The sequence below is a fragment of the Aythya ferina genome (assembly GCF_964211825.1).
Source record: "Aythya ferina genome assembly, chromosome: 3".
Taxonomy (NCBI): Eukaryota; Metazoa; Chordata; class Aves; order Anseriformes; family Anatidae; genus Aythya; species Aythya ferina.
The window spans coordinates 76510438-76535825 of NC_140298.1; the positions used below are offsets into that span (position 1 = coordinate 76510438).

Consider the following 25388-nt stretch of genomic DNA (forward strand, 5'->3'; position numbering starts at 1 on the left):
TATATATTTTTATATGTGTATATATATGTATGTATATATTTATTTATATATATATATACATGTTAATGCATTTAAAGCTCTTTACTGATGGAAAAATAAGATTTTTTTTCACTTTTTTAATAAAATAAAACATTTTTATTCATATTTTCTGATAGGAAAACCACATAAATGTAGCCTTGCTATAGCGTTAGCTAGACTAAGTCCGAAAGTATGTTCCTCAACTAATGTGCTCACACACAGTATGGAACTGTTTTCACATCTCATTTCCTTAGCAGATGAGATGGAAAATTAATTTAGAAACAAAATCAAGTTAAAATATAGAATTGTTTCCCCTTTAATAATAATAAAAAAAAATAAGTAAAAAAAAAAAGAAAAAAGAAAGTGCCAGTAGAATAATGGTTTCATGGCCTAACTTATAACCCCAATCAACCTTCCTGACCCAGGTAGCATAAGAGAAGGCAAAAGGTAATTTAATGTTCATCTTAGACTGTATTACTAAATTCTTTTACAGTTGTAATTAGAATACAGCTAGTAACAGGTCTGTTTCTTATTTGTCATGAAGAAAGTGTTTGTGAGTAATATAATTACTCCGAGTAATTTATTTTTAATTCAATTTCTTTTGCACCAGGAAATATGATACAGAATAATACATCTTAATGAACAGGGACACCATGTTTTGAAAACCATTAAAAAACAGTTGGGAACAAAACTGGCTTTTAATACATGTAAATGTACCACTGGGCACAAACTAAGAATCTGCTAGAACACATTTTTGTCTTTTTGTTTTTTTTTTAAAAACATATTTTGGCCTGGATCACAGATTCCTAAACTGTAGCATATGTGCCACAGTTGGCTTGTATGCCACCTCCAAGTGATCAGCACAAAGACAAGAGCGGCCTCCACCAGCAACATTATCTGCTACTGCCACTGCTCATCTTCAAGGTCCTGTAGGGTTTTGTCTAGATCTTTTATGTCATGGATTCCTGTGACAGATGATAAAAGTCAAATCTTGGTTTTGGTAGCTTCCTTGGCCTGTTAAGGTGTATTAGCAGCTGCCTTAATGTAAAAGGCAGTTGAACCGTAGCATGGTGTAATTTTTTATGGGGTTTCTCGTCTCCAAGCGGTGATTGGTGAAATAGAATGTGACCTGTCTTCCCCTCTCAAACCAAGAGCCTCTGCTTTTCCCCTTCTAAAACCCTTTCTCCTCTTGGAAATTCAAAAGGTCTGCTTTCCTCTTCTAACTTCTGTGCATTTGAAAAGATCCCCACTTTCTCTCTGTGCAATGACACCAGCTCCTGAACTCTGAAAAATCAATTTCTTATGTAGGCACATGACACACTTTCCACTCCATGCTGAGATGTTAATTAAACTGGAGAACATGTAACTTTAAAATAAATTATTTATATGAAGGCCTTCAATTATCCATACAAGTTTGTCAACTGAGGAAGCTTTGGTAGATTTCATGAAAATACGCACGCACGCGCGCGCACACACACACACACACAAACTACTCTCCACCCCTCACAAAAAACAAAAACAAAAGCCAATGACAAGAAACAAACCACAGCCACACGCGCACACACACACACATACATACACATACCAAAACAAACCAACCAGCAAAAAAAAAAACAAACACAGAAATAATATAAATTGCTGATTAAATTTCGAAAATAAAAAATCAAACTTTTAAATAAAATCAAACACTGCTAACCTGAGCTTCAAGTATACAAAATACACCTTCTCATGACGGAACTTTTGTCATAGACAAAACATTTATCTTCCATATGGAAGCCTAAAGTAGGTCACTAATTTCCTAAAAGAGAAGAGTAAGAAACCAGACAAATAGTTGGATCTTTCCAGGACTGAACCTCTAATATTCTGGGTCCAGCCCATTACTTCTCCTGGAGCTGGTGTGACCAAATGCAGCTTGTACATAGCTGGTCTTAGAAACTGGAAGAGGCAGATCGTGCTCCCCTGGTTTCCCAAGAGCTTGTTCTAAAAATATGCCTAAATAAAATGGCAAATGCAAAGCTGAAAACAGCTGGAATTTGGAAGAGGAAGCTGTTAAAATCAATTCATCTGGATGCAGTCTGTGACTCATGAAATCCCTAGGTTGTTGATTGTTTCTTGGAAGCCAGCAGGATACACCAAGGGAAATATCACTGTGTGCCTTTCCTGCTCTTTAAATGCTTTCCTTAGGCATATTCAATTTGTCATTGCCACAGACAGGCAATTGGGCTGGCTGAATCCAATGACTACATCGCTTCTGGTTAAAAACAACAAACAGAGCAGGGACAGTTTATTGTTGCCAGCTGGCATGATACAACCTCTGTCCATACCATTAACTCTCTTACCCACTAAAAAAGTGTGGCCATTTTCAGACAGTTTGTTGATTCCTGGCCTCATACTAACTGCTAAATCATGCCCAGGCTTTGTCTGAGAGATTGCTTGCTAGATCACACAGGGACCTTGCTAATGGTTTAATTGTTAGTGTGATGGTGTGTTACTGATCGAGCAGGAGATCTCATGTTTTATATTTTCCTGCTTTAGAGGTTGCAAATGGCCACTGAATCAAAAGCAAAAACAATGGAAAAATGCTATTCTTCTTCTCTGTTGGCTTTCACTCTTACACTTCTATTTATTCTAATAGGTTCAGCAAGAAGAAAAGAACAGAGAAGACTTCTCATGCTTCTTAAAGAAAAAAAAGCTACTTTACACAACAGAGAAAATGTTCCCATCTCCTGTTTGAGACCACTCATGTGTCCCATGTCTCATTCACCCTGCTACCCCACCAAGACACTGGAAAATCCTGTGGTTGTTCAAAGCCCTATCCATTATGTTACCGTTTCCCTCTTAGGTGGCTGTTCTCTCTTAGGTTACTGTTTCCCTCTTGGTGGAAAAGGTGGCCCAGGGAAGTGGTGAAGTCACCACCCTGGAGGTATTTAAGAAGATGTGTGGATGTGGTACTTAGGGTTTAGTGATGGACTTCATAGTGGATTATGGTTGGACTTGATGATCTTAAGGGTCTTTAAGAATCTAAACGATTCTGTGATTCTATTATCCAGCTGCCCATATAATAATAATAATAATAATAATAATAATAATAATAATAATATTTTGGTCCTGGACTGACCTTAGAAATATCCCAAAAGCATTCTTAACAGAGCTTTAAATTGGAAATATCCCAAAGCTTTGGCAGCTCAGTCTAGGATGTTTACTGCAGGAATGGACTGTCTTGCCTGGACGTGTTTCTACTCTGAGAAGTCAGAATAAATGAAAATATGGCACAGCGTGAAGTGGGACAGTCAACAAACATCTCCATACCATGTCAATATATTATAATTCCCTTGCAGACAGTAGTTTATACATTGACACATATAAGACATGTTGGCCTGATCTCATTTGCATTTTTAGCTCCCAATATATTTTCCTTCTGCTCTTTTTCTATTACTTATATGGTCCTTTTTCTCTCCTTTTCCTTGCAGTACTTTTGGATAATACTTCTACTACATCCAGTTTTGCAATACAAGTTCATTAAAACCCAGAATAAACTGAGGACTAGCAATACCTGGTGGCTCAAAATTTAGTGGGAAAACATTGCCTGTTTTACTCTGTATTAAAAAAAAAAAAAAAAAAGTTATTATACAGAAGGATTAATGTGATCAGGTGTCTTGTAACCTTTCCAAGAGAGATGGCAATCTCCATACATTAGATGGGACTTGCCGAGAAATGCAATTTCTTTTTGCTAACTGATCTATTTCAGTAAAGATCAAGGAATGATTCAAAAGTCACTCACACCAGGTGCAGCCTTAAAAATAATTCATATCGGTATATAAAAACATCAGTATACTCAATCCTGTTGACCTTTAAAATGGCTATAGACATTCGTTTTGAATACTTGTAAAGGTGAACTCTAAATAAACATATAAATTGGTGCCAGACATATTCCATTATACACGGATTGTGATTCTTACATAAACCTTGGCTCATTAGTTTTTCATGTTTTTAACTCATTGATTGATTAATTATTTAGTCTTCTACTTTTGCAAATGCCTGATTATCTAATGAAAAATGATGTAGAGAATCTGGGCTGAATCATTCTTTAGAGGAGAAGAGGTGTTAATTTAATCTTCCTTTGCATGATCATGCAATTAAATCAGGCAAAGGTGAAGCACAACTAAATTGTCAATTGGAAGACATCTCTGCAGTTATATTATTGTTTAGTGAAACTTTGAGAATGGATGATTCTCAATGTGAAAATATGTTGATTTAAACTACAGAATACAGAATAAGAGTGTTTTTTTTTTTTGTTGGTGTTTTGTTTTTAGTTTAGGCTGAAATGTTTTTTTCTTTTTCATTTCATGTATAGGAGTCTGAAAAGCAGATGTATCTTGGTATCTATCATTTATGTGAATTTCCTTTTTCTGAATGCCATTGGTTTCACTCTTCTTTGGACTTGTATAACAAAACACTCTGTGTTTAACACCCTAATGTTTAACAGCAGTAAAGGGAAATTCAAAGCTTGTGTATTCACTTGCCTCTTCTCAGGTGAGAGAAAGTATGGGGCATTGTGTGTATGGGAAAGTAAATTTATTTCATATTTCTCTCTCCCCATAAATTAGATTGTATCCTTTTTTTTTTTTTTTTTTTTTTTTTTTTTTTTTTTTTTTTCCCTCACAGCTAGTGATGTAACTTGTTATATTACAAAATCACAGAATGGTTTAATTCTTTGGTAATATTCTGTACAACCATTAATTTTTGGAATTGCTGCGTAATGAAGAGTAATAGATTTACCTAAAAAAATTATCTTAACTATTTCATATGTATTTGAGAGTGCAATGAATTGCTCTTTGGAAGTGCACCATGTTCCACATAAAGGTGGTGTTTATGGTGGCATCTTTTTTGCTAACCACTATTACCTTTTGTTTGTTAAGTGGCACAGCCTACATATCATTGCTTCTCTCCATTGCATTGCTTTGTATCATATATTGTTTGTCAGTCTATCATGCCTTTCTTACAATTTTTAATTTGATATGAAACATGGGAAAAGAATAGTGTCTGAAAAGAATCAATTTTGGCAACAAGTACACTGTTATCAGGCATGTTTTCTAGTATCTGATTTATTAATGGGGATGTTAATTCCAGTTATTTTTTCAAAATTATTTGAAGTGAAAATTCTTTAATGTACAATTCTTTAAATGTACAATATTTGTATACATTTATTCTAGATAATATTTTTGATAACATTGGTTGTTCAGTAAAATTACCATGAAATCTAACATTTCACAGTGTTGAATTTCGTTTAGAATTTCAGCAAAGGATCAAGAAAGTTAAAAACAAGAAAAAGTATGTCAACTACATATGTGTGCCTTTTCACTTCTTTTTCTCCTAATAATAGTATTACTTTTTATTCTTATCTGTGCAATTAGCAAATAATTCTGATACTGTAGATAATAATGGAAGAAAAGTTAAAGAAAAGTCCGAAATTTTGGAAACAAAAGATATTAGCCTTAGGCTGTAACTGAATTGTAGAAACTGTACACATGTGATATAAATGGACTTATCTAGTCCATTATCTAGCTGGAAAAGCTATCTTGGGCTCCACACATATCATAAAGGTGAATTATTTAAGGGCACTGTACTCACTGGTATACTGAATGAAGCATTGGCCACAAGGAAAAGCCTTGTAGGATCACATATTGAAAACGTAGGTGAGTCGCCTTGGCAATAGCCTCAGAGATAGTAAGAGGTCCATTGCCACCAGAACTTTAAAGGTTTTTATTAAGACCTTTCTGAGTCATTTACCTCCTATGTTAAATACATGCAAACAGAGCACATGCTGGCAGAGAGCTCAGCACACCAGGTTACATCGTTCTTGGGTAATAACTCTCTGTGGAGATTTACTACCCCAAAACTGCAGATAAGGGTATGCAGCAGCATGGACTGAGCATGGAAAGTGTGACATAAAGTAGAATTAGAGGATCCCAACATCCTGACTGTCCTGGAATTGCATTCATAAGGTAAGAAGTAAGCATTGTTTGAATACTTTGATCCCTTTCTCTATGATGAAACAGAATTGAAGGACTGTGAAGATTCTCAACTTCTGAAAAGCATCAGAACTGACAAACGTCATGATGTATATGTATTAACAAAGACAATGGAACTGCAATCTTAATCCTAGAATTTTTCAGTACTTGATTTTGCAACCTTAACATTTTTAAATACCTTTTTGTGTATATACATATAAATTAAAAATGCTTATATATTCCAACAGAAGAAAAAGTTGAATGTGCATAGTAAATTCTGCTTGCTTGTTCACTTTTATTTTGGCCTTGTAGAATCTCGAGAGGCTTATTTTTTTTAATTATTTTTTTTTCAAATTGATGAAATTGTGGCATTTTAATCTAACATTTTTAACGGTAATACTTTGCACTTATTGAATTTCCAAATGTAATCTGTGTAATCTGTGTTGTATTTTCTTTTTTTTTTTTTTTTTTCCAGTGTTTCTGAAAAACTTCATTGATATATCCTGGAGAGGTTGCTTAAGTATTATGTTGTGTTTAGATACAGAATATTTTCTATAAATAAATCAGTATTACCTGGATCTTGTAACAAGAGTGTTTTCATCCTTGACATTTTCTACGAAATGATATGTATTTTTTGATTTGGGTTAACACCTACATTTGGGAAAAGTGTGAAAATAAGAGATAATTCTATCTGACAGATATTTGACATAGTCTGAGATAATCAAGTTCAATAAACTAGGTATCAGAAAAAAAAAAAAAAAAAAAAAAACACATGGCTGAGGAAGATTCTAAGAATAATGACAATGTTTTCTATTTGAAGAGGGAAACAGATTATCAGTTTAACCAGGTAAGGGGGATATAATATCTGTGAGTTTAGGAGAGGAAAATGTGAAGGAGTTAAACCTCAGAATATGTTCTGTGCCTATTCTAAGGAGAATGATATCATTTACTAAACTCTACATTGTAAAACTTGTGGGCTGTTAATCTTCTAGGATAGTTAGGATTTGCTGCATACTGAAGATAATGGTGATTCCAGTGTTAACTGTTTTCTGTATGGAAATATTCCAAGCAAAGGAATTGAACTCTTCACCTTCATTTGCTCTGGAAGACAATGCTTTGCTTTTCCTGAACTGTTTGAAAGTACATGTCATAATAAAAACTGCAATTACATTTTTCTAACACTAGAATGATACAGTGTTCCTGAAAGACATAGAAAGAAACTCTGAACCCCACTTTTGTTTGTTTGTTTGTTTGTTTGTTTGTTTTTGTTTTCCTTGATCATGTAACATCAAGCAAAGAAAAGATTGTTGAATGGATTTCTGGTGAATGAATAAAGTAAGTAGATAGTAGATTTTGGAATTGTATTTAAAACTGGCACAGTAAATCATAGCAAAGACTGAAATGATTTGAAATAAATGATTAAATATTTAAAATGGATTAATAATATTATTTTTAATTTCCAATGGCTAGAAACAGTACACATAACAAATGCTTCTGTAACATTAGTATTGGAGCACTGTATGTTGTCTACTGCATGGAAATTATCTGAGGACATTGTCTTAGATAACACCTATTTGTTTCTGATCCTTGGTTTCTCAAAATTAATTGAGCATTAAAGACTTAATCCCACATCTGTTGAAGTCAAATTGTAAGAAGAACATAGTTGGAAATAAAACCATCTTTTGATAACTCTTAAAAGGTTACCCAAATGTCTTTTGAAAATACTTAAAAAGGCAACAAGAAAATATGACAGCAGTATTTTGAAACAGTGTAATGTAAATTCCATGTTGTGCTGAAAGCTCCAGTAGCCTGATTTCTAAAGTGTTTGTTACAATCTAGATTTGATTTGCTAGATCAAATTACTAGATTCAGAAAAAAAGCACTGGATGGGGAAAAATGCAGAGAAAAGAATAACAGCAATAATAATAAATTCCCCTGGGGCTTTATGTTTAGAACAGAGAGTTTGTATATAAAATTACAAATGAAGCAATACTTGAAGGAGAAAAGTATTAAGAATATGCTGGGAGGAAATATTAAGTGAATTAACAAAAGGACCTTTTGACTGATTAACTATTAGCCAGTTAGAAGAAAAAACTTTCAAATCTGAAATGAAGGTAATGTGATTAATGAAAAAGAAAATGATCACACTTCTTATCAGCCTAAAGGCAATGTAAATGTAACAGTGTGCTTGGTGCTGTGATGATATTGTAAATTGTTTATCTTGGCTTGCAGTGAGAAACCATGCACGGAGAGATTTTATGCAAAAATTGTGCAATGAAATGGAAAAAGAAGAACAATAGCTGTAGGGTTAATACAATGTTACTTTTACTAATCAAGTTCCTTGTTCAATGTTTGAAGAACACAAATGTTTCAGCAACTCTCTCCTAGTGCCATGTGGCAGATGGCAAATCTAGAGGTGAAAATGAGAAAGAATATGTGCCAGTTGCCTCTTCTGATAGACATGTTTGGCCTCAATATTGTGGTATAAACTCTCCCAAAGCCTAAAACCATCCAACAATGAATTAAAGAAAAAAAAAATAATAATATGTTAAGCAAGAGAAATGGAATGGAAATGCCTGACTGAGAGTGACATTTGATTGTGTGTAGGCAGTCCTTTAGTTGAAAAGGTGTTGGTTTCTTCTGGCTTCAGGGACAGCAGTGTGGTGACTGCCATTTTAAGAAGCAAAGTGTTCCAAGTTTCTGAGCATGTGAATAAAGTATGTTCTTATTTCAGAAGTAATTTAATTTCAGCAAAGATTGAATTTATCAGTAAAGATGCAGGATACACAGAGCAGGTACCAAAAACTCTATTATAACAAAAAATTAACAGAGTGCCTGAGTTCTTGGTGTGATCGAGTTTGAATGTGTGGGCTCATGAGTGGGCTGGTGGGTGAAGTTTAGCTTTCTTATTCTTAATTAAATTATTGCATATTTTAAGGCTGAGTCAAATTTCTTCAATATATTTTCAGCTATTTCCTCTTTGCTGTATTTATGGTCTTGAAACTCACCTAAAACTGTCATAGAGTTAAGGACTTCTGCATTGTTCTGAAAACACAAATGACACCAATCAGTAAAGCTAAGAGAATAACTTCAGTAAACAAATTATTTCTTCAATAATATATATATATATTTTTTTTTTTTTCCTGTAATTTGCAGATCACTATCTATAGTCTTGATAAGATATCACATTTTTTAAAATGTATTGTTTTAAACCAAAGCTGTAACAAGCTTTCACTACAACAAATACTTTACATGTACAGAATGAAATGGCCTTTGGTCTCTCAGTTATTCTCTGTTGGCCCCATGTTTTATCCATAGTTTTGAATGTATGACTCGCATCATCAACATGTGGCAGGGACTGATAAATAGGAGCACTACTAGTTCAGTGCATTCATGAGATATTGAGACATGCAAACAGGTCTAGTTTCCACATTAGCAGTACTTGCTTCACCCGCTGCTTGACTGAGATTCTTGTGCCACGTTGGAAAACAGCCTCTAAGAAATGGTCCTATCGCTCACCATAACCAAACACTTCTGCATTCACCTGACAGACGAGGGGTCAGTCTTGTGCAATCTCCTTTTCCTTTATCTCTTTACAATAAACGAGTAGCTCATAAGACTTGTGAAAGAGATCTTTCTCTGGCAATGCCATTTTCAGAATGGCTGAATTTTCTCAAATGATTGTCACACTATGTTTTATGTTTGCCTAACAGAGGTAGTTGTAGTTCCTAACCTACGTGTATATATAATCCCCAGGTGACTCACATATGCACATGAGTTGGCATCTCTTGAGTACACCAGATTTACTGTAAATTTACAGGCCATCAGCACAGATCTGTTTGTCTAATTTGTGTCTAACTTATCTAGGAAATGGCAACCCTATTTCACCCTTTTTGCATCTGACTTGACTCTGTTGCATCCACACCACCAGCACGGCCTATGGAGATTTATGTCAGCTATAAAGTATACTGGGTATGTCACTAATGACCATGCTTGGACATCACTAATAAAAGTGATGACATTTCGTATTCCATCTAGGAAAAATTTCTGGTCAGGAAAAAAAGATGAGTCCAGAAAACATGTCTGGCAACCTCAGCTATATCTGGAGTTGTCAATTTCTGTGAGGAAAATTGGGACAGCATGTACTGTGCATGGTTTCCAGTATGGGTCAGTACTTAATGAGCACGAATAAAACTTACTGACGTTTTGTGTGTGAGTCCAAGGAAGCCTGAATTATTTATCATGTGCCAGTGTAATTAATTTCATAAACATGAGTTAAACAGTGGCACACTGAGAGGGACAATCCCCAGCCACCAGCCAATGTCATAGTGAATTAGTAGTATTGACTCACAAGCTCAGTAATGGGCATGGGGTTGGCTAGTTAGAGAAGATTCACTAATTACACATATATGGATCCTGTAGATCTGAGTTCAGCTCTCCAGGATGTAAAATGTGCAATGGCACATTTCTAGGGAATATTTTCCCATGGAACAGAAGTAGTTCCCATAATTTCCCATGGAACAGAAGATCTCAATGCGCATCTCTCTCAATCTGTCCAGTATCTGTGTCCCAAGCATATTCCAGAAATTGGATTTCTCATACCCTAACATGTTACCCACTCTGGAGAATCAGGGCCTGAAATTATATATGAATATATATATATTTTTTTTCCAATTTGTTTTAGAAGTCTTTTTCTGCATCTTCTTTGTTGGGTAGTCTAGAAAGATGTCCACCAGGGTATCCCTCCTCAGCACAGGGACCAGGGTGTGCACCTTCTGGAGGAGGATCTGCCAGCCCCTGCTGCAGGGAGAGCTCCCTCCTGGCACTTGCTGAATCCGAGGGCCTGAGCTGCTCCTCTCTCAGGAGCTCCATCTGGGCTGAGGTTTCTGAGGGGACAGAGACAGCTGCTCCTGTTAGTGCCATTTCCTGAGACACAAGTCTGTAGTGATGAGGCAGGTCTGAGATCCAGCCAGGAAGTCAAAATCAGCAATGAAAAGTCAGGGTCAGCAGAAAACAAAGCAAGCCACCACCGTAGCTAAAATGCAGCTGCAGCAAAGAACTGAGATAAAATACAGCTCCTAAGCAAAGGCACAGTGCCCCCAATCAGGGCTTTTCACAGCTTTTTCTACCAGGTTAGATGTTTTCACAGCAATCTGATCTGAGGCTATACAGCTGTGCCACATCAGACCTGACACTGCAATCAGGCAGCTGAAGCCTTTGTAGAGGCAGTGAATAAGAGGCTGCAGAGTTGGGTGGTGTGTGCTGGGTTAGTGATAGAGAAAATGAGTCTCTGTGTGATCTGCTTAATAAGCAACTTCTCACAGTGTTGTTTGGATTCTTGTAATGGTTTACTTACCCTGTGAATGTGAGGTCTACAACACGCTTCTTCCTCTTGCACTGTGCTCCAAACAGAATGTACTTTTAAACCTTGAATAGCTGAAATTGAAGGTCTAATGTTATGGTATTTAACCCAAAGCTTGTAAGTATTTTTTTTTTTTCTACTTTTTTTTTTTTTTTTTTTTTTCTGGAAAATGGTCCAATGTTGCTTATAGGCATGGGAACTTGATACTGTTATGGTTAACAGGAAAATAACATGTTGTTGCCTGTGGCATTTTATAAATATCCTTATCTGTAGGCTAATGGCTTAATGTTAGTTAACATCTATACAAAATCACCTTATTTTCATAGATTCAATGTGGAATATTTGTTCAGTTATTTTATTTATTTATTTATTTATTTTTAAAATAACACCCAGATTTTAACTGTTTTCCCCAAGTATAAAATAGCAGAACAGTTTATAATACTTCACAATAAATCAATAGGAAAGCACTCAGCTAAGTGTCTCTTTCAGACTTTCATCTTCTAGTCAATGGTAAAGATGAAATTGGAGAAAACATCTTTTAAACTATGATAAATTGTCAGAAGTGGAATGCACTGGCCAGGGTGCTATAATTAACAGGGTAAAACAATGCATATAATCCTGCCATTAAAATATGTGAATTATGTAAAGTAATGTGGTCTTTTGCAGATTCATAATCAAGAAGCAAATGTTGCTGACAGTGCAGCTTTGTTTCAATCACTTTTGTTCTTCATCCCTTTGTGGATGACAAGTTCTGGCTTCAGAAGCATAAAACCTGATTCCCAGTGCTCTGATTGTGAGAGGAAAAGATAACCATCCCAAGTCTGTAAAGCTAAGTCAGTGCATCAGGTTAAAGGAGGACTACTATACTGTCCGATTAAAACAATTAATTTATCTGATGTCACGGGAAGTAAACACCCTCCAGTTGGTGAGTACTTGCATTGTTATAACACAAAAGAAAAAGGCTGGAATTATTTTTCCTGACTCTTGAGTTTCTCTGTTGGTTGACATTCATGTAGGTTGAATTTTGCTGATATAATGTACTGATCAGATAGCCACCAGGCAGCAGTCTGGCATGAAATTCAAATAAAGATATTCAACGTCAGCATCCTGATGTTGACCCAAACAGGGGAAAGTGGTCATTAGGATTTGAAAGAAGGAGGGAGTGATAGGGCCTGATGATAGCTGTCTACTGGGGGTGCAAACCAGCCAAAGAGTAGATCTTTATGGAAATCAGGGGGACGGAGGGGAGAAAAGTGCAGAAGAGGGGAAAGACGGTTCTTGATGCAAGTTCAGTCCTAAGAATGAAGACATTCAGATTTGAGAAAAACCTCTGGCTTAAAACAGATGTCAGGACAAATGGTGCTAATTGCATCAAAACACAACTTATTTTTACAATTATCAATACTATATTTCAAAAATAGTCCTCTAACTTTGTTGGTATAGGGTGTGGTTCTGGTATAGGGTGTTGGTATGGTGTGGTTCTTTCCCCTAGAGAAGCCCACTCTAACAGAAAGGGAACTAAATGGCAGAGAGTAAACAGGCTGCAAAGGAAGGCTTCCTTGACATGGGCAGCCTCCCTGCAGTACCCAGCACAGCTGCATCTGTAAAGAGAATCTCACAAACATCTTTTCCTCTAAGGTTTTTCCACATGGTGACAAGAGCTAGAGCTATTCATTTAAGCATAATTCTGCCAAACTACTTCATAGTTAATGCTACAAAATGGAGAAAACAGAGCAAATCCTTTCAAAGAATATCTCAGATTTATTAAAAAACATGCAAGCCTTTATTTCCTCTCATCTCCTGCAAAGAACATGAGTGTTTCAATGATCATTCTTGAATAAATCCTAAAATATGTTCACTGCACATGCCATTTCATGTACTTAGCCAAGAGCAGTTAAACATTATAACTGATTCATCATCTGTTCCACAGTGAATTGCTTGTTATAGTAAACCATTATAGACGCTGCAACATATGTTTGAGAGTGAGATACACAGGGTAGAACAGGGACCTGATTCCCGTTTATCTCATGGTCTTTTTTTACTGCACTGCCAGTGAAAATCTTACAGCAGGTGTCGAAGAAAAGTATGCAACCTTTGTAACAGTCAAGTCATATAGATGATCTTTGTGTAAATGAGAACTTGGGTTGAGATCATCACCACTAGACTTAAAAGAACAAGTGCAGATAATGCCAGACAGTAGAGACATCATAAACACTGTGTACATGGCTCCAGTGATGTCACGTCAACTTTGGACTGTGAGCATAACTCACAGATGACAATTTTATGTGTTTCTCCACAGCTCTTGCCTCTCTGTGTGGCTGTCTGCCACCTAACACTGAATCTGATGCTCTGGCTTAGAAGTCCTGTGTTTTAATTGCCAGGTTAGTCAAAATATAGCCACCTCACAAACTTGTCACAACAGCAGACTGAATTATACTCCTGACTTTCTCTTTTCACCAAAGGATGACCTAATAAGACATCTAATGAATTATCAACCACCCAACAAGCTGTTATCCATGTATACTGTTTATAGCAATAAAGGGAATTTAGTTGACAAATCCATTTCCACTCCTAACATCTACTGTGTTCTTAGTTAGCATCTATTATGAAGGCTGGCTGTGCTTTTGGGAATAGGCTTGGTGAGGTTGATTGCTGTTTTATCCCTGGGTGACTTCAGATAAATCATATTGCTCCATCTGTGTCTCAGTAAAACAGCACAGTGGAAAGCTTACATTTCTTGCATGAGCCTGAATACCTGTGATCATCTGGGCCACAAGTAATAATATTTAAAGTCCCCTGAAGCAATAACTGAATGTTGCAGGAACAAACTGCTCTCAGCAGAATAACACTCAGCGTGCCTATAACATCCATTAAGTACGTGTTCCCAAGACAGATTTCCTCACTACTCCACATTATAAATCCTCCAATCTGCATGTATTGCTCATCTGAACCCAAGCTTGGAGTTCTCTGCAAACAGAGAACTTGCGCAAGACTGCCGCTAATTGCATATGTAAGCTTTCACTGAAGTGTCCTGGATAGGCTGAGGTGGGATGAGACAGTCTGTTACAACTCAGCTTTTCCAAGTTAAGCAGATTTTTTTGATTTGGGGCTACAACTGGCAAAGTAGACTGACAGCACTTATGTGCTTTTCTTGAGCTTTCACTTCTCCATTAAGTGCTGACAGAGAACAGGACATCCAATAATCTGGGTTTAGCTGCTGTAAACTTGCTGTTTTAGAGTGGAAAATGGAAGATAAAAAATGTAATGTCAATGCAATGCAGTCCTGGAGGTACAGTTGTGCACAGATTTGGGGGTTAGCTGTACTATGTGCCTCACTAGAGTCCAGGGATTCTGGGACCTGCTTTTAATATCAAATATTTGTGACTGCTTTTGTGTATATAATCTGTAGCTATTTGAAAGAAGTAGGCCTGAAAAAGAAGTTCCTAGGGTGTGGCCTAGCACTTTTGAAGTACCCATCAGCAAGACAGGTCAGGGACAACTGCCACATTTCCTCTCCTGATGTGCTCTAGAGTGGGAAAGTGATTTAGCTTGAAGAAGAAGGGAAAAAAAATACATGGGATTATTTCCAGCTGGATCAGTTCCTGGTCTGGTTCACAGGAAAGCCTATCAGCCAGCTGTGCCAGTACAACTGAGGAGGTAATGTGCAATGACAGGAATCACCAGCACTGCAGGCTTTATTTTATGAAATCAGTCTCAGTTTGAGTAAGGCTGGACTCTAAAAACTATTGCTCTGTTAAATGACCAGTGAATGGAATCACAATTTGGAGCTAGCAGAGTCTCAAAAGAAAAGGGGGGACTGGTAGGGAAGGATTTATTTGTTCAACGTGTAGCGCTTGTTTGATTAGCTCTTACTAGCTTGATGATCTGTGAAGTTTTGGCTAACCGGTGATCAATTTTACATTTGCAACTGGTTCCTGTCAACACCCAGTCATGTTTCCAGCTTCACTTAGAAGTAGTATAGTTTTACCAGCTATGTAGCATGTTTAGTTGGAAGTTCATTAAAAGCTATCATTTAACGTTGTAACGATACTGAGGGTTTATAATTGCATCCCATGTTGGCTTACAGTGTAGCTTTTGAGTTAGAATGGCAATTTGAACATTTTTAAATTGAATGATGACAACTCAGGTATTTAAAAGGTAAGAAAAAATCAAAATAGACAGGCAAAATAAAAGGCATATGTTTATTATGTAAGCTCCTACCTGCAGACCTCATTACTGCTGAACCAAAGCCTTTGCTTTTTTTTTTTTTTTTTTTTTTTTTTTTTTTTTTTTTCCTACCAGCCATCTTGTGAATGATACCTAAAAATTATGCAATTTAGCTAAGAACAAACAGACTATAACACTCATCCTCTGCCCTGCAGAGCTGTAGCACAAGGATTCCTGCTGCTGGATGATAGAGTGCTTTTTGTGGGAGTGAATGCTCAGCTTTGCTCTCAGCCATTGGCTGGTAAAGTTACAGCAAGTGGTTGTGCTTGCAGAAGCAGCTGCCAAAAATCAGCCTGCAGACACCACTACTCAAATGTGTGATGAACCTGTTCTGTCTGTCACTTGTGCTTTTGTGTCTGTACTCTCATCTAATGCTTTAATCCCACCTTGCTGCTCTTTTTCAGACAGCAAGTAAGCTGTCTTTTTCTTTCTCTTTCCTTCTTTCCTTGTTTCTCTCTTGCTTCCTTCCCAAATCACAGAGTTTCAGGAGAGTGTTTTTAGGTACTTCACTGTGTGAAACGTTAACAGTGGTTGGTAGTCTTTTCAAAGAGACTTTTAAAAGTGGAGTTACTTTTTAAAAAAAGAAGGGAAGCAAAAAGCTTTTCTTTTCAGTGATGGCTCCAAAGAGACTGAGCCAAGGGTTTAAAGGGACCTTAGAATAGACAGATTTCTAGGTCAGACTCCCAGGTACTTAGTACCATCTGTATGTATGTACAGCAGTGTAAAGACCTTATGAGCACTTGGACTGTATTTTACTTACATTGCAGGGCAATAGTTGAGTCAGAGAGCTGAAGCTTCAAGAGGAAATTTAAAGACTGTATGAGTACTCTTTTCTGCATTGGGTCACCTGCATGTTTCTGGACCTAGAAACCATTCAGGAACAGAGGAGGTCAATATCTGGTCTACTCAAGAAAGATTTTATGTGCAACCTCATTTTACACCTTAGAAATAAATTTTGCCATGGACTACCTGGAGAATGAGAATTGTCATATAAGCATTATCTCATGACTTCTAATTCAGACCTTTGATACAAGCTAGGGCAATGAGGTATGCATGATACAGGAGTGTGACATGATGACCTGTAGTTTATTGTGTTGCTAATGTCTCCTTTGTGTATACTAAATGGTGAAGCTTCCCTACAGCTTCCAAGCTAATCTCTCTCTTTTAATAAGTACCCTCTAAAAATGCCTACCCGAACATGAAACTTTTACTAAACAGAAGCCTGTGAGTGCAATAAGAGAAAATCAGTGGGCCTTTGCCATCATTGCATTCTTGTGGAACTATGTGATTTATTTATTTATTTTATTTTTTAAAACAGCAAATTTAAGTTCTGGAGTGAAAAATCAAGTCAAAATCTGATGAGAATGTAAAGTGGGAGGCAGAAAGAAAGGGAAAATAAAATGAGTATTGTGGAGAAATAATTGTAAGAACTTGTCTGTACATTTTGAATCCAAGGCCTGAATAGTTTACTTTAGGGCACTTTTTTTTTTTTTTTTTTTTTTTTTTTTTTTGAATTCACTAAAAGCTTGTATAAGTGTTTTTGTTGTGATTTTTGCAATATATCAGAGCACTTATGGTTTGGTTATTCAGCTCCATAACATCCATGCAACAACTATCTGTTCCTAAATTTTGTTCTCTTTCAATTATTGAGTAGTGAAACACTATGTTTGGGCTTCTGTAAACTACTAAAATTGGTAAAAGTATTTACCTTGTAGTCTTTCCTTTAGTTCTTCCTTCCAATGGTTTTGTAGCCTGCTTTAATTATTCTGTAGAACATAACATTTAGACCAAGTCTTATTTTTTTTCAGTCCAGCAGGCTTTTTCTCAAAGTCAAGTGGATCCAATCATAGAAGCATAGAGTGGTTTGGGTTGGGAGGGACCTTAAAGGTCATCTATTTCCAACCTCCCTGCCATGGGCAGGGATACCCCTAATCTACCAACACTGATACAGTCTGAGCATTTTTGTAATGTATTTTTGAATTCTCACAATTTTAACATTTCCTCCAGATGTTGGTTTCTGATCTTGTAGGTCATGTTCTCACTATTCTTGGTAACCATTCAGGTAGGACCCACGTACCCACCCAAATTAATCTGTGACCTCTGTTGTTTTCAACCACACTTTATACCTGGGTCTGAGCAGAGCTCTTGTGCCAGCATGTGGATAATCAGAGCATGTGAGCTGGATTTGGGCATGGACCTTTCAGACATAGCTCTAAACACTGAAGTCCTTTCAGAGTGTTGTTGTGCCAAAAGGTCTCATTTGTCCTTGCTGGCTATAACTCTCTTCAGCAAGAATGAGCTACCTATTGCATAAAAGTTTTGTTTGTTTGTTTGTTTTTACTATGTGTGAGAATCTTAACTCAGCTCGTCCTGTACTATTTGCACACCACAGGCCTAGTTTTTTCATTTTTCTTAACTTTTTTTGGCTGTATAAAAGCACTATTAAGTCAGCAGACCTCCACAATGGGAAGTATTCCTGGCATGAGGCTCTGATCTTTATATAGGTCAAAGAGACTGTAAGTCCCAGAATTTGGCAATTTGGCCCAGCAAAGTTATAGCCCCATCTCTCTCTCTCTCTCTCTCTCTCTCTCTCTCTTTTTTTTTTTTTTTTTTTTTTGTCTCTATTCTTGTGGTGAATGTTATTTTGTTGAGGAGAATTGGTGCTTTTTTTCCTTTCAATTCCATTCTTTATTTTGGATGCCACTCAGAAGAGGAGGAGGCCCTGAAGTAATGTGTGCTCTTCCCTTCCCTTCCCTTCCCTTCCCTTCCCTTCCCTTCCCTTCCCTTCCCTTCCCTTCCCTTCCCTTCCCTTCCCGGGAAACTCATGTCCAGTGGAACTTTTGCTCTCTTCTTCTTCTCTTTCATCACAAGCCTTTCTGATTAATTTCTGAGTTAACCAGAGCATTCCCAATTAGAGGTTCCGGGTTTACACTATTACAAAATTTAGGATGTGCAGCTGACTAGGCTATAGCAGTGATAACACAGGGAACAAGAAGGCCCAGAGATGCCTTTCTTTTTAAGTTTTTTTAATTGCATTGGCTTTGTTCTCTGCTACTCCTCTATGCCATTAACATGAAAATTTAACCATGAGTAATTTGTGTAGAACAGAGCAATGGCTGTTTATGAATGTAAGATGTTATTTCATAAGCACATTTACCCTGCAAAAATGAAAAAAAAGGCAAAAAAAGTGCAAAGCTGTAAGCTGTTTACTTGTACTGCGTTTGTCATGGATGTATGCACTCAAGAAAATGCAGGATGGCCTCAGAGATGTTTATTCATTAAAAAAAATAATTCTTTGGATGAATAGTATTAATCTAGACTAATATTCTTCATCTGATGAGTGACAGCTCCTTAGAGAGCTTGTGAAGAGCTACCAGAAATACCATCGATTGAAAATTTCATTACAAATCTAAACCAAAAAGTATTTAATTCTCTTCTCCTGTGCACACTTTTAGCATTTACAGGCAAATGTTATCTGTTCTCTGTTAACTCCTTGATTTGGTGATACCAAATTAATATTGGTGACAATATTGGTGATATTGTCTCTGATATAACTTCACCTTTATTTCTACAGAAAAATGTGATTTTTTTGGGAACTACAATAAAGGATAGGGATGTTTAGTCTACTCATTTGCTAGAAGGATTTTTGTTTCTAAGTATTTTTTTTCTCAAGGTGCTAAGGGATAGATGGGATCATATTTTTTCCCCACAGCATTACCTAGAGAAAATAGAACAATGACAATATCTACAGGACCAACAAGTGGACTCTGTGGGTGGTTCATAGGTGTCCTTCCTCTTGTCCTGGAGCACCCTTTTTTGGGATAGTGACTAATTACTCCAAATAGCATAGCTTCATCAATGAGGAATGAGAAATACCTCCTGTAAATTGTCCTGGGTGTTACTGGATTACTGGAGTCAGCCAAGATGTTGTGGTTTAACCCAGTAGGCACTTAAGCACCACACAGCCCTTCACTCACTCACTCCCCTCCCCCTCCTCAATTCCCCAGTGGGATGGGAGAGAGAATGCGAAAAAAAAATGTAAAAATGTAAAACTTGTGAGTAGAGATAAAGACAGCTTAATAGGACAGAAAATGAAGGGAAAATAATAATAAATATATCCAAAGCAAGTGATGCATTATACAATTGCTTACCACTTGCTGACTGATAGTCTGTCCCTAAGCAGAAGCCAACCCCCACACCAACTCCCTCTGTTTTTATTGATGAAATTTATTTATATGACACAATATGGTATGAGATATCCTTTTGGCCCGTTTAGGTTAGCTGTCCTGGTTCTGTCCCCTCCCAGCTTTTTGTGCATGCCCAACCTCCGCACTGACAGACCAGCATGAAAAGCTGCAAAGTTCTTGGATCTGTATGAACACTGTTCTGCAACAACTAAAATTTCAGTGTGTTATCAGCCTTATTCTCATCTTAAGTCCAAAATATAGCACTGTACCAGCTAATAGGAAGAAAAAACGGGAACGGGGTTAAGCTGAGGCAGGGGAAATTTAGGCTTGACATCAGGAGGGGGTTCTTCACAGAGAGGGTGGTTGCACACTGGAACAGGCTCCCCAGGGAAGTGGTCACTGCACCGAGCCTGTCTGAATTTAAGAAGAGATTGGACTGTGCACTTAGTCACGTGGTCTGAACTTTTGGGTAGACCTGTGCGGTGTCAAGAGTTGGACTTGATGATCCTTAAGGGTCCCTTCCAACTCAGGATATTCTATGATTCTATGATTCTATGAAATTAACTCTATCCCAGCCAAAATCAGGATAGAGGTGGATGTTTAGACCCACTCTTTGACTAGTTTATATCACGAGCTTAAATAAAATTCTCTACTTCAAATTTTGATAATGAAATCTAGACCCAGATCTCCAGAAAGAAATGAATCTGGATTTCCAGACAGGAGCCAGCATGCTAATTCCATCACTTCATCAGTTCTGTGAACCTATTTCTTCCTCCTCTGCGCCCTGCAAATAAAATTTCAACCAAAACTTTTGAAACGACATGATTTTTCAAATAAACTGAAAATGGTTGAAACTGTCCTCTTCTCAATTAGGTAGATATTTATTGACAGAAGTTAAGAAAATGAAAGAAAACTTAGTGTATTGTAGTTGCTAAACTTACAAGCAACAAACCTTAAGCCATTTGTTTTCTAAAACTGCTCCATAAGATGTATTATTTTGAATGTTAAGTCTGGCAGATAATCTTAAATCAAATCCATACTGTGGTAATGATCTTGTCAACTGACTGAAATACTTAGGCATGCTCAAAGAGCCCCATTTATTTCAAAGAATTGAATGTACAACAATGTGGCAGTAAAGAAAGGCAACTTTTACCCCTTTCCTTCTTTTGAATGAAGGAGCAGAAGGCAGGCTTTAAGTTGGTTGCAAATAGGTTGTTACTTTCCTCTAATTCAGAAATCAGACTTTTGTAGAACAGATGGGAAAGAACAAAACTGATTGCAATTAATAAACAACTTGCTTAAATGCAGCTGACTTTTTTTGGTCATATAAGATAATGTTGTTGTGTTTTAGATTGGTAACTCAATACTGCGGGCACAATTGGGAGAATTAATTAATTTTCTTATTTCTCACATGCATTCCATGGTTAAATTCACATGTAAATTGAAATAGACATGAGTTAGAGCAACAAGATTAACCCCTAAAAGAGGAGAGTTTGGTTGTGTGTTCGGTACTTCTGTGTAACTTTTCAGCATTTACTGTGATGTTGCATCTCACGACACAGAAAAATGCACTAGATTAGCTGAACTACCGAGGAACACAAGCTGCAGTGGTGATAGCTTAGCCTAACTATAGCCTTTCCAGATCTAACTATCTCATACAAAATATGGAGGTATTACAAATTTTCTTGCAGCTAAAACACATGGTTTTCAGCCTGCTGATATCAGTCCTACTTCTGGCTGTGTTTCTAATGTGGTTTTATTAAGAAACTTAATCTTTTGATCCTTGAATTTTTCAGCTCAGGCAGTTATGTCTCCTTATATCATTATCATGATATAAGCTTTTATTAGCTAAAGTTTCTGAAAAGAAGGCATCCTACCACTACCAAAACATTTCAGCGGAAATTTTAAGGAAACACTAAGATAGGAAGCATAAGCTTAATTATTGCTTATCCAGAGAAAAGACAAGAGCAAACACAAGAAAGATGTAAAGTATAATTGTTCACTTCTAGGTTCTCAGGCATCTAAGCAGTTCCTTAAAGAAGAGGCAGAAGCTATCTAGTCCCATATTTCATCACTAATCATTAAGTATTTCATCACTAATCATTAAGTTGCATAGACTGTTTAAAAATTCATAGGTATTTCTCTTGCATTTCCAAGAGTTCCCCTTGGAACTCTTGGGGAAAAAAAAAAAAAAAAAAAAAAAGGCTGTGCTTTTCATAAATTAAATGTGAGATTTTGACTTACTTTTAACTCTTTAGTTTAGGAATTGGATACTGGATAAGAGATCAAGCTGAAAAATATCTTGTTCTAGTGTAGCCTTATATTCTTCAGCAAGAAATAAGATTCCATTTATTACATTTATTATAAGTTTATTAGCTTTTTATGAAGATATGTTATTGTTACTATTATAAGCTGTTGCTTGATGAAGTGCCAGACTGAGAATTTTAGCAACCGAAGATGTCATCATGCTTAGGAGAGCCAAGGACAGACATTCAGATGCATACAGCTTCTATCCTGACACATGAAAAATCAGTCCTAGGAAGTATCAGGACATGCTAATTGATAGCAGCCAGCAGTCCAATTTCTGTAAGCAGGGAAATGAGAACAAGCTGTCATTACAGACTTAAAAAGTTTACATAACTTTAATGACTGAAGTGACTCACTTTCTTCCAGGGTTTGGATGTGCATATTTACATCTGCGGGTAGTTATTACAGCTTGTCCTCACTGTACATCTACCCCTGCCCCAAGCTGCTACAGAAAGACAAGTGAAATAAAAAATGTGAGCAACATACTGGTCATTGAATGTGGTTATCACCCATATATTAGCTGTATAAAAGAGATACTATGACGATATACAGATGGAAAGTTTATGGTAAAAAAGGTATTTTTAAAAGTAAATTTTAGCCTGTCTGCAGCAGAGTTTGTCAAAATGATCACTGTGATGAAAGAGAGAGAGGAACATTTAAAAGGGGGTCAAAGTATTATTAGTTACTGAACAAGAAACGATACATGTTAAATCAAAACTAAATTCTGTTGATTTATTACTAGTAGCAGCTCAGTTTCCCCTGTGTAATGGAGTACAAAGCAGTTGCAACTGCTAGTTACTACTGTTTATACCATTCAGGGAACAGCTAACAACCTCTAATTGCAAGCATCAGCTTAGCTCCTGTGTGATGGGGGGAAAATGAACAAAGTTGTTCCCAATAATTACATCTGCTTTTGCCTTCCTTACTCCCTAGGAAGGGAGCTGCTGCTGTCAAAGGTAGTAGCTTTTCCCCTCTTTGGGGATGGGGATATTACAAAGGTTTATGAAAACCAGAAAAGGTCAGGCTTGCAGGGAGCTTAAGAAAAGCTGACTTAAAATCAACAGACTCCTTTAGTGGGCAAGTCAGATCACCTGTGTTTCAGAACCTGCACTCAATTGCCCTTCAGAGAAACCATTTTCCCTCTACAGGAGGTTCCTCTGGGAGATTTGCTTTCCTGGCTTAAAGAAAGACTTTTAAAATATATTTTAAAATATATTTAAAACAAAATTTTTTTTTGGTCTTGATATAAAAACAGATGTCTTTCTGTAAACAGGTGTTTGATTCTTTCCCAGGAAAAGGCAGCTTTGAAAGCATAATGCTGATACAAATGGCTCAGTAGGCTGAAAAGAAGCAAGTGTCTGGGCTCTGCTTCTTCAACAAGCCATGTCGTGCTGTGGGGGATGAGTTGACACAGAGATGACTGAACTACTGCAAGGGTTTCTTTCACACTAATGATGGAGTAAGCAGCCTTGGCTGGTGGCTCGTTAGTCAAATACTCCATGCTCAGTTATTGATCCCTTGTGTGCTGTGTTGCATCTTGTATGTGAAGTGCTGTAGTAGTATTTTGTACTTACTTCATAATTGAGTGGCAATTACAGTAATACTGTTACTTGTGTTAGAAAATATGTAGACCTAGAGATTCAGTGGTAGTTGGTTTCCCAAAGGTGCAGAAAGGGGGCAGTAAGGTCTTCAAAACTCTCTCTGCAGGTTGCAGGCATTCTTTTGAAAGTCAAAGAGAAGCAGCTTGCTGTTTTAGTAAATGGCATTATTTCCCTCTTTGCTTTGCTAGACACCAACCCTTCAGTAAATCTTGCTGTATTTCCACAATCAAAATATTAAGGATAAATCTACAAATTCTTCGTTGCAGAACTCCAATTCTAAAAAGCTAAATGTGTTTTTAATAAGTGTGGTCTCTTCTTGATCTGTTAAAACAACACAAGTAAGAAATTCATTTTTTAAAGATTTGAAGACTGTGATCCAAAAGAATGTCTACTAAGAATAAAATATCAACTGTCTTTTAATATCAAATATTTATATGTAAAAAGCTTATTTTTTCAAATGCATCATTTACTCATTACAAGAAAGCTATTCTTGCTTTTATATCTTTAAGAAGTTAGGGTAAGTGTGAGATATTTTATTTTATTTATTATTTTTATTTTTTTTTTCCAAAAAAAAAAAAAGCCATAATTTAAGAAAGTCTTTGGAAGAAATCTAGTTTGAAGCTAATGAAAACCTGCATTGTTTTCATTAAGGTTGCAGCCTGCCTGAAGACGGTGTGAATGGTTATGTAGCTTTTAAGAGTGAGGACTTAGAGAGGTAGGGTATAAGAAATGAGGATGGTTGTGCCAGAGAGATTGAGGTGGTTGATAGTATCTGTGCAAGAAGTGTTTGATAACTTGGTGTTTTGTCAGTTACTTAAACCTTGCAGCTGTTTTCAATGGTATTTCTTGTGAAGGACTGTGGCTTATTGGTATGCTCTGATCAGAGCAAGATGAAGCTGGTTTTTTCAGTGCCTTCCTTCTTCCTCTTAGACAGGTTTCAGCAGATAAGTATGGGTGACTTTTTCTCCCCAAAACTCTTCTCTAGTGTGGATGTTGCTGGACACTGGTATTTCTTTTCACTCTTTTAACTTCTGTTCAAGCAGAAAAGGAGATATTCAGAAGTTAGATTGGGATATAACTGGGGTCAAAAAAACTGTGGTCCAAAGTCTGAACTAGAAACTTTGGTTCTCCTCACAATCAGAAGAGAGAAACAGGCACTGAAAACAGGATAAGTTTACACTAAATCAAATAGCTTGCCTTCTTGTTCTGCTTATTACTCCTTTTTGACTTTGTAGGGAGTTAAGAAAGAGTGGACTGGATTTCAGGTGGCTAAAAGTTAACATGAAGGAAACCCACCCTTACAAAAGAAAAGATCTGATTATTTTTGTTTTGTTGACAAAGAACACATGTATTAATCTATATCTTCCACCCACGATGGATGACACACCACCTCAATTTGCAACGAAGACCACAGCAGAGATATGAATTAGTTGGCCGAGTCTCAACTCAGATTAACTGAGATTGTGATGACATGTTGGGAAAGTAGCCAGAGAAGAAAGAGGAAGTAATCTTAGCTCCTCTATAGGAAGAAATATATCTGCCATAAGCAGTACCCACAGCTTAGATATGATTATAAACTCTCAGCTGCTGTTTGACAATTATGTCACAGTAGCATCCCAAATAGTATTGAATTACTGGTGTTTGGCTAAGGAGCTGTGACCTTTCTTTGTGCATA

The 25388-nt window shown here is 36.7% G+C and overlaps 1 long non-coding RNA gene across 1 annotated transcript in view; it reads left to right on the plus strand.

Moving 5' to 3' along the window:
• Positions 1-10875: 10875 nt before the first annotated feature.
• LOC311433349 overlaps positions 10876-25388 on the plus strand; it is a 55953-nt gene continuing 41440 nt past the window's right edge. The window contains exon 1 of the long non-coding RNA XR_014690696.1: positions 10876-11508. This is a non-coding gene — a long non-coding RNA (uncharacterized lncRNA). The remainder of the gene's footprint in view (positions 11509-25388) is intronic.